Source organism: Lycium ferocissimum, chromosome 1 (genome assembly GCF_029784015.1).
Source record: "Lycium ferocissimum isolate CSIRO_LF1 chromosome 1, AGI_CSIRO_Lferr_CH_V1, whole genome shotgun sequence".
NCBI classification, from domain to species: Eukaryota; Viridiplantae; Streptophyta; class Magnoliopsida; order Solanales; family Solanaceae; genus Lycium; species Lycium ferocissimum.
The window spans coordinates 4,985,938-4,995,070 of record NC_081342.1 but is presented as its reverse complement, the minus strand read 5'-3'; the positions used below and the strand labels follow the sequence as shown (position 1 = coordinate 4,995,070).

The window sequence follows — 9,133 nt, the reverse complement described above, 5'->3', positions numbered from 1 at the left end:
AAGTTATGCCTTAAGGAAAAGTTCGCCTTATGGGCATACTTTTAGTTATGTCTTTGGGCATACTTTTTAGTTAAGGCATAACTAAAAGTTTACCTTGAAAAGTAAAAAAAAAATATATATATATATATATATAAGGTAAAGTACGTTTCTCCATAAATGACTTTTAGTTAAACATAACTAAAAGTCTGCCCCCTCCGGCAGACTTATAGTTAAACATAACTAAAAGTCTGCCCCCTCCGGCAGACATTTAGTTAAACATAACTAAAAGTTTGCCGGAGAGGGCATAGCAAAATTTAAACTTTGCCTTATAAGGCAAACTTTTAGTTATGCCTTAAGGAAAACTTACGCCTTATGGGGCATACTTTTAGTTATGTTTTATGGGACACACTTTTAGTTAAGGCATTACTAAAAGTTTACCTTGAAAAGTTAAAAAAATATATAAATATATATCTTAAAGTGATATGTTTTTCCGACGGACTTTTAGTTATGTTTAACTAAAAAGCATGTCAGGCATACTTTAATGGGCAAACTTTTATGCGGACCAGGCATAAACTTGTGAAGGAATTATCAAAGTTATCGGACCGGATACTTATGCCAAGTTACCGTAAGGCATAAGTATCTTGGTCATAACTTTGGTAATTCCTTCACAAGTGTATCTTGGGTGGGGGCATAGCGAATTTTAAACTCGCCTTGCGAATTTTTTTTAAAATTTTGACTATGTATGGGTTCGAACACAAGCACTATGGGTTTTAGCCGAAGGGCAAAATTTAAAGATTTCAAATATGAGGGGCAAAATTTAAAGACCACCCCAAAAGAAGGGCAATTCTGCGAATTGCCCATCTTGATATTACGCATTGTTATGTTAAAGCCCAAGGAAAAGAATGGCCCTAAAATATTGGCCCAGCCTCAAAATATGGTAGGATGCATACTGCCTTCATGCTGACGAATTTGAAAATGAGTAATTTATGTCCGATTAAGCAGACAAAATCATTGGCTGATTTATGCAAATGTTCCCTTTCAAGCCATTATTTAGATTTTGTTTCTACATTTGAAAGTTGTATCAATATAGTCCTGAAACTTATAAAACATTAGATTGTTGTGTAACGTTTACAAAATTTTAGACCGTGGCCTATCATTTTCCATAAAATTTCCAGTTCCTTTTTTTTTTTTTTTTTGCGCGGATTGCCCTTCATTTGGGGTGGTCTTTAATTTTTTCCCTTCAAATTGGTGGTCTTTAATTTTTGTCCTACGCCTAATACCCCGAGATTCTGGGTTCGAACCCCAGCTCGGTAAAAAAAAAAAAAAAAAAAAAAAAAAAAGAATTTTCGCAAGGCAGAGTTTTGCCTTCAATACTCTGCCTTAAGGCAGAATTTTGCAAAATTCTGCCCATTCAAAACTCTATCTTGCGAATTTTTTCTAAATTTTTGACTGAAGGATTTTTAGCGAAAGACCACCAATTTGAGGGGAAAAAATTAAAGACCACCCCAACGAAGGATAATCCTGCAAATTGCCCTTTCTGTTTTGCTTAAAAGTGATTTTTTTTCACCATGATCTTGAAAGGTCCATAAGCTGCAAGAGATTAAAAAGAGGTTCATTTACTAAATAGTTATCCCAAAAAGGTAGAACTGACAAAAAATCTCTAATGATTATCATGAACAAGATCAGCCCATTATCGATCTAATTAATGATTAAGAGGCCACAATATTTGATTCGAATGTCAACTAAACATTTAGGCCTTCCACGTTAACTAGTCAAAAGACCTTTATATGTCAATAAGGCAATAGCACACAGATTGAAGTTCAGTAGTTTAATTTCTATTATAAGTCGAGGCAGATCTAGAATTCAACTGTGATACACTCAACTATGAAGGGTTTTACCACTAATGAGCCGGTCACACTTTTGAAATTATGAATTCAACATTAATAATTATTGGGATTTTTGCAATTGTGAACTCATGCTTCATGCGCGTGACTATCCTATTCTATCCAAGTTGCGAAGGCAAAATACGTGCTATTCTAGATTAATAATTAATGAGAAATATAAAACTAATTAGTTAATTACCTAACAGGTAATCAAAAACAAAAAAGTAGTTGTACTTTCCCGTGTATGAGCAAGAAATCCTGGCTACTTTGTATAGAAAATCTTTTATAAGATGTGTATATATGGTTTAGTCCAGATTTAGAAAGAAGGGGTATGATTTATCATAAAGAAAATTGAGGCCATATAATTATGTCATTTTCAATATTTCAAAGATATATTTGGTCCACTTGACTAGCAGTAAGGATATTTTTGTGTAAAAAATAAACGGAGGGCATAATTAATCTGTTTTGGTTAATTCAGAGAGACATCTTTTACTTTTTCTAGAGTTGACACCTGCTGGCTAGCTAGCTATATGGTCTATGGATACTTAGTTTGAACCGTCGGCCGAATGAATGTGTTCTCCATGGACGTTCAGATAAAAACCAAGAACAAAAAAAGAAAACAACAATTAAAGGGGAAAAGTACTACAAAAAATTGATCGTTTGAAGTTGATCAAGTCTTCACCTTACCAATGATTGATCGTTTGAAGTTGATCAAGTCTTCACCTTTGTCATCATGTTTTTTGTCACCATTCTCAACTTTCTACAAATACATTATTTAATTCCGGTTAGATAATATGTCATTTTCTCAAGAAAATCATGTCTTATCCGGCTCTAAAAGAGAAGGTGATCTCCAATAACCAAATACAGTTGGAATAGAAGAAAATAATCCAACAAATTTCTTATATTTAATTAATTTATGTACCAATCTTCTATGTTGCATTTTACGAATCTTCTGTGAAAAAGGTTATATAAATAATGTTTACCAATCTCCCGCACTAATAATTTTTTAGATAATTATCAAGTGAAAACGTATGTAAAAATCTCAAATTGATTTTTGAACAATTGTCCCGAGATATCAGTGTCACAATTACTTCCTAAGCTAGATTATTTACAAATAGTAATTAAGCTCCATGATTCTACTGGGTAGCTTAGACTTCATGGTGCCATTACAAACTGTTTCTTGGATAATCAACTTTGTAATAATCTCCCGCACTAATTAAAACCATCTTCATGTTGTGTAAAATATTAATTGATATCCACTTGTATAAAATATATACAAAAGTAATCCAACTTGTTAATAATTTTAGTTTCTTCTTTCCTTGGTTCTTACAAAGCTTGTATACATATATACAAAATCATGGCTGCCATATTATTATATAAATGAAGGCAAGGAAACAGAGGGATTCTAAGATTATTCATGGAGAAAGAGCAAAAAGTTCCAACTATTTTACTCTTTCCATGGTTAGCACAAGGCCATGTGACACCCTATCTGGTCCTAGCCAAGAAATTATCAAAAAAAAAAACTTCCACATATATTTTCTTTCTACCCCTATAATTCTTGAATCCATTGAGAAAACCCTAGCCAAACAATCTTCAACTCTCTCAATACAATTAGTGGAATTTAATTTACCTTCTTTGCCTGAGCTTCCTCCTCATTATCACACAACCAATGGCCTACCTCCTCATCTTAACTTTACCCTTATCAAAAATTTCCAAATGGCTTCCTCCAATTTTTCCACCATTATTGACAATCTAAACCCGAATTTTCTCATATATGATAGCTTCCAACCATGGGCTGAAACTATAGCTTCTTTACGTAATATTCCTGCTATTCATTTATTCACTTCTGGCATAGCTACTTTTTCAAAATTCTGTCACACTCTCCATGAGAATGTTAGGGCCATGAATTGTGAAATGAAGGAAATAGCTGCCCAAAATTTAGATGAAATAGATAGGCAGAAAATTTTAGGAGGGATAGCCCAAAAAGCCTTTGAACAATCTAATGATATTGTTTTGGTCAATAGTTCAAAGGAGATTGAAGGCAAGTATATTGATATTCTTTCTCAGTTGTCCAAGAAGGAGATAATACCAATTGGTCCACTTATACGCGATACCATCGATGAAGAAGATAATTCAGAGATCATGCAATGGCTAGACAAGAAAGATGAATCTTCTTGTGTTTTCATTTCTTTTGGAAGTGAATATATCTTGTCAAATAAAGATATCGAAGAAATAGCAAAAGGGCTTGAGCTAAGTCTAGTGAACTTCATTTGGGCTATAAAATTTCCAACAGGTGTGACGACAACGATTGAAGAAGTTTTGCCACAAGGGTTTCTTGAAAAATCAGAGAAAGGAATTGTTGTAAAGGGATGGGTACCACAAGCCACAATTTTAGGACACTTTAGTATTGGTGGATTTGTGACTCATTGTGGGTGAAATTCTTTATTAGAAAGTATAAGTTTTGGTGTTCCTATAATAGCGATGCCCAAACATATTGATCAGCCCACAAATGCAAGATTGATAGAGGAACTTGGCCTTGGTGTGGAGATTTTGAAAAATGAAAATGGAGATATAAAAAGAGAAGAGGTGGCTAGAGGAATAAGGAAGGTGGTGGAGACTATTGGAGAAATCAAAAAGACTGTAAGTGAGTTGACCGATTAGATTAGAATAAATGGAGAGAAAGAGATAGGCGATTTAGCTAAAAGACTTATAGCAATATTATTGCAAAAGTAAACGATTAATCATAGTTTAGACTCTATGGGTGCGTTCGGTACGGAGGAAAATGTTTTCCTAAAAAATAAGTGAATTTCTACTTATTTTCTCATGTTCGTTTGGGTAGTGAAAAATAAGTGAATTTCTTACTTATTTTTTATGTTCGTTTGGTTGATAGAAAACGTTTTCTAGAAAATACTCATCCAAACCTCACCAACTCCAACCCAACCCCATACCCCCCAACCTCACCCATACCCCACCCACCTACGCCCCTACCTCCCTCCAAAAAAAAATTCTTTTGATTTTTTTGTTTTTTGCACCCCCACCCCAACCCTCACCAACTCCAACCCAACCCCATAACCCCCCACCCCAAGCACACCGCACTCCCACTCACCCACCCTTACGCCCCCACCCCTCCATTTTTTATTTTTTTTGTTTTTTGCACCCCCATCCCCCAACCACTCCCGTAACCCATACACCACCCCTTCCCCCGCACCCTACCCTCCACCCACCCACCCCCTCCCACAATATTTTTTTTGAAGTTTTAATTTTTTTTCTAAATTTTCTACATGACCACATCCCCCATCACCCCCCTCCCCCCTTGCGTGGAACCCATACCACACCAACACCCCCCTCCCCAACATTTTTTTTTGAAGTTTTTTATTGTCTTTTGCGGGTTTCTACACCCCCAGACACCCCCTACCCCAAAAAAAATCTTTTCACCACACACCCCCACGCCCCCCACCCAAAATACCCCATCACCCCTTCCAAAAGTTTTATTTTTTAAGCACGCAAACATTCAATTTTTATAATTGTCAACTTTTTTTCAATTTTTTTTGGAAATTGGGGGGTGGGGTGCAAAAAACCAAAACAAATGTCAAAACCTTTTTTTCAAAAAAAAAATTTTTTTTGGGGGGGAGAGGGGTAGGGTGCGGGGTGGGGTGGGGGGTTTGGGGGTACAAAAAACCAAAAAAAATGTCAACTTTTTTTTCAAAAATATTAAATTTTTTTGCGCGGGGGGGGGGGGGGGGGGGGGTGTGGGGGTGGGGGAGTGGTAGGGGTAGGGGTAGGGTGCGGGTTGGGGTGGGGGTGGGAAAAAAAAAGTTGACTTTTTTTTTTCAAAAAAAATAATTTTTTTGTTTGAGGGGGGGGGGGGCGTAGGGTGCGGGGTTTTGGGGGGAGGGGCGCGAAAAACCAAAAAAAACATCAAAACTTTTTTTTCAAAAATATTAATTTTTTTTGCAAGGGGGGGGGGGTAGGGTAGGGGTTGAGAGGGTAGGGGTGCGGGCGTGGGGAGGGTAGGGTGCGGCGTGTGGTGGGGTGCAAAAAAAAAAAAGTCAAAACTTTTTTTTTTCAAAAAAAAATTTTTTTTAGGGGGGGGGTGGTGGGGTAGGGTACGAGGTTTGGGGGAGGGGTGCCAAAAATCAAAAATAATGTCTTTTCAAAAAAATTATTTTTGGGGGGGGGGGGGGGTAGTGTAGTGGGTGAGGGTGGGGTGGGGTGGTGGGGGTTGGGAGTGGTTGGGATTGGGTTAGGTGGTGGTAGGGTAGTTAGTGGAATGAACTTGTGAACTTGTTTTTCCTACTTTTATCAGAGAAGTCATTTTTTTCAATTTTAAGAAAAATATTTCCAAAAGAAAATATTTTTCAAAATTTTTGACCAAACGAACATGAAAAAATTGAAAAATATTTTTCGAAAAATGTTTTCCTCTATACCGAACACACCCTATAGGTTTTTCCTAAGTGTGTTCTATCTTAGAAAGCATCAATCCTCTTTGTCAGTTAGTAGGTTGATAACTTGTCGCATTCTTACTTTGTAAGTAATTTACAAAAGCAAGAAATAAAAGGAAAAGAAAAAAGAAGAAGACTACCACATTGATCTTCTTATGTATATCTAACTAGATGGTTTGTGCCCGTGCAAGGCACGGGCGTTAGTTATTACTGAGATGCAAATAAAGAGATGATTAAACTAAATATTAACATGACATGCGTCATAATCTATTACATTCATTTGTGAAACAAAGTTACAGGAGCAGTTTGCAGGAAATGGAAAAAAAGACAGTTTGTGGAACAAAATTACATAGGTAGCTTGGTAGAAAGACAAAAGTAGAAAGATTGTAGGTGCTCCAACATTTGTAAGAGATTGGGTTGCAATCTGGATTCTGACAGTCGGTACATAATTATGACCTGGGAAGAAATTGAAGGAATAAACTTAGATAATCCAGTAGATAGTATAGTAATATTGTGAACATAAAGAAAGGACAAAAAATAGAACCAATGTTGATAGAGAAGTAAATTAAAATCAGCTAAGAACTTGGGAGAAAAATTGATATTTTTGGTTAATTCTTTTGAGCTGTAGAAACTCGTTATTCGTTACTCCCTTTCTGCTTCTTCCTCTGCTCTCAAAAATTGAAAAGGAGGGAAAATGTTACCCTATTGGTGTAAGGGATCTAATATTTCTCTTTTCTTACTTACCACAAAATACTCTGTGTATACTGGGCATTTATGTGGCTTGCTCTTCTTTAGCCAGAACCAAACAGCATCATGCTTATCTTCTGTTAAATTAGAAAATAACTTAGAAGATTAAGTGAACTGGCTAAAGGAAAAAATCTGTAACACAGAGATTTTTTATCTGAATTTGTAGGAGACACTTACTGCCTTCACAACAAGGAGTTGTTGTTGTTGAGAAGAAGGGAAGATTAAGCAATCAGTTAAAATTGTTAAGGGGAATAAATGAAAAACTAACTTTCCTAAAGATTACCAACTAAAGATTGCAACTTTGAGCGAAAATACTTGAGATGAAGTAGATCAAATATCTAAGTGATAAATGATAAGAATGTTCGTCGTAATTACCTTTGTTCCATAAAAGCCAAAAGTGGTTGCAAAAGGAGTTGGTTAACCTGTGTAAAAAGAAGATGATAGTTGTTAAAGAAAGTTGTCATATATATATATATATATATATATATATATATATTTATAGAAAGATTGAGAAGAAGAAATGTGTTGGTGACCTTTATTTCTTTTTCACAGGAGTTGCTGGCTCCAGTTTCTGTTTCATCTTTACTGATTCACCTTGTTCAGTTGGCAGCTTTGTTTTTGTATCATGGGAAGATACATATTCTTTTTTCCTTTTACTGTTTTTGCTGATATTTATTGAGGCTGTGGCTGGTGCTGGGAGAGGATGAATAACGCTTTCCTTTTCAACACATGATGGATATACAATTTTGAAGATGATGTGGATGAAGCATGGCCAAACGGTTTCTTTACTTGAATTCTGAACGACACGCCAAACGGTTTCCTTATTGTAGTTTACTCCTAGTGAAGTAAATGCAAACATGTTATTATATGTTCTTATATAAGTACGGAAATGATTGGATTCATCAGTGACACCTAAGTAAAATCTCTTTAACTCAGAAGGCAACTGGTGCGAAACTAATTTCACTAATCTCCTGGCTTTACAAAATTTGCAGTTTGGAACTTTCTTTAAAATGGAAGGACTACAAGGTAGTTCTTTGATATTCCAACAACCCGCCGGTGTTGACCTGTGTCCTGCAGAATCCTAGTCTAGTTTAGTAAGAGTCAAACCTAGGAAAATGAGATAAGTAATGTAATAGTATGATTAAAATTAAAGTGAAAGCTAGAATGGTCATTACATGTTTCGGATGTCGATCCTGCAAGAATTAACATGTTAACTATAGCGAATAACTATCTAGCTATACCTTTAAATCCTAAAAGTTAATTTATGCTAACCTATTTCATACACACTGGCACATTGAGTTGGCTGTTCCTTGGCAGGAGGAGCAGAAAGTCCGTCTCTAATGAAGGTAGTAGTCGGCAATGGAATCAAGTTTGGAGGTTCAGGGGAAGAATCAATCTGCATGGAATGGCTAGTAGAAGAATTTTCAGAAAGACAACGACTTCTTGCAGAATAGGTTGAGCGACGGTGTTCCAGTACAGCTTCCTTTCGTTCAGCTGGCATTTCTCGGTAAGCGATACGGCGTCTAAGGTTTCTTTCACTATTTTTGTCAGACATCTGATGTCAAGTGTTTAATAGAGTTCTTTTGTTAAAATTGGAATTTTTGCAATCCTAATGTTTAATTTGATCTTAAAGCACAAACGTCAATTTACCATAACATAGAATAAAAAGAACAAACATTGTGCATTATAACTAAACATATAGGACAGAAAAAATCGAGAAGTTACCCCTAACAGGCAGAGTATTTTCTTGCTTTTTTTGCTTGAGGAAATTTGAGTTTGAAAATCCTGCGAAAGCCAAAGTGGCTGACCATTATATTGCAGTCAAATAAACAAATAACCATCGTTATATATTAAAACTCCGCAATTTACCATCCCCATTCCCAAGAAAGCCAAAATTCTTCAACATAATGCTCTGAACTATTGAAAAAGGGGGGGGGGGGAAGAGTGAATGGTGTGGTTATGGGAGTGGCACTGAGGCACTACAAATAGTGTTGTACAAAGAAGCACCTATAGATATAAGGGATATGTGGCACTTTCAATTATTGTCTTCTTTAAATTTATTTTTGTTAGTAATGGAGCAAT

General features: G+C 35.9%; 1 pseudogene; it reads left to right on the top strand.

The window, feature by feature from the left end:
• The first annotated feature begins 3,093 nt into the window (after positions 1-3,093).
• On the top strand, positions 3,094-4,621 carry LOC132068011 (UDP-glucosyltransferase 29-like; annotated as a pseudogene).
• Positions 4,622-9,133: the final 4,512 nt, after the last annotated feature.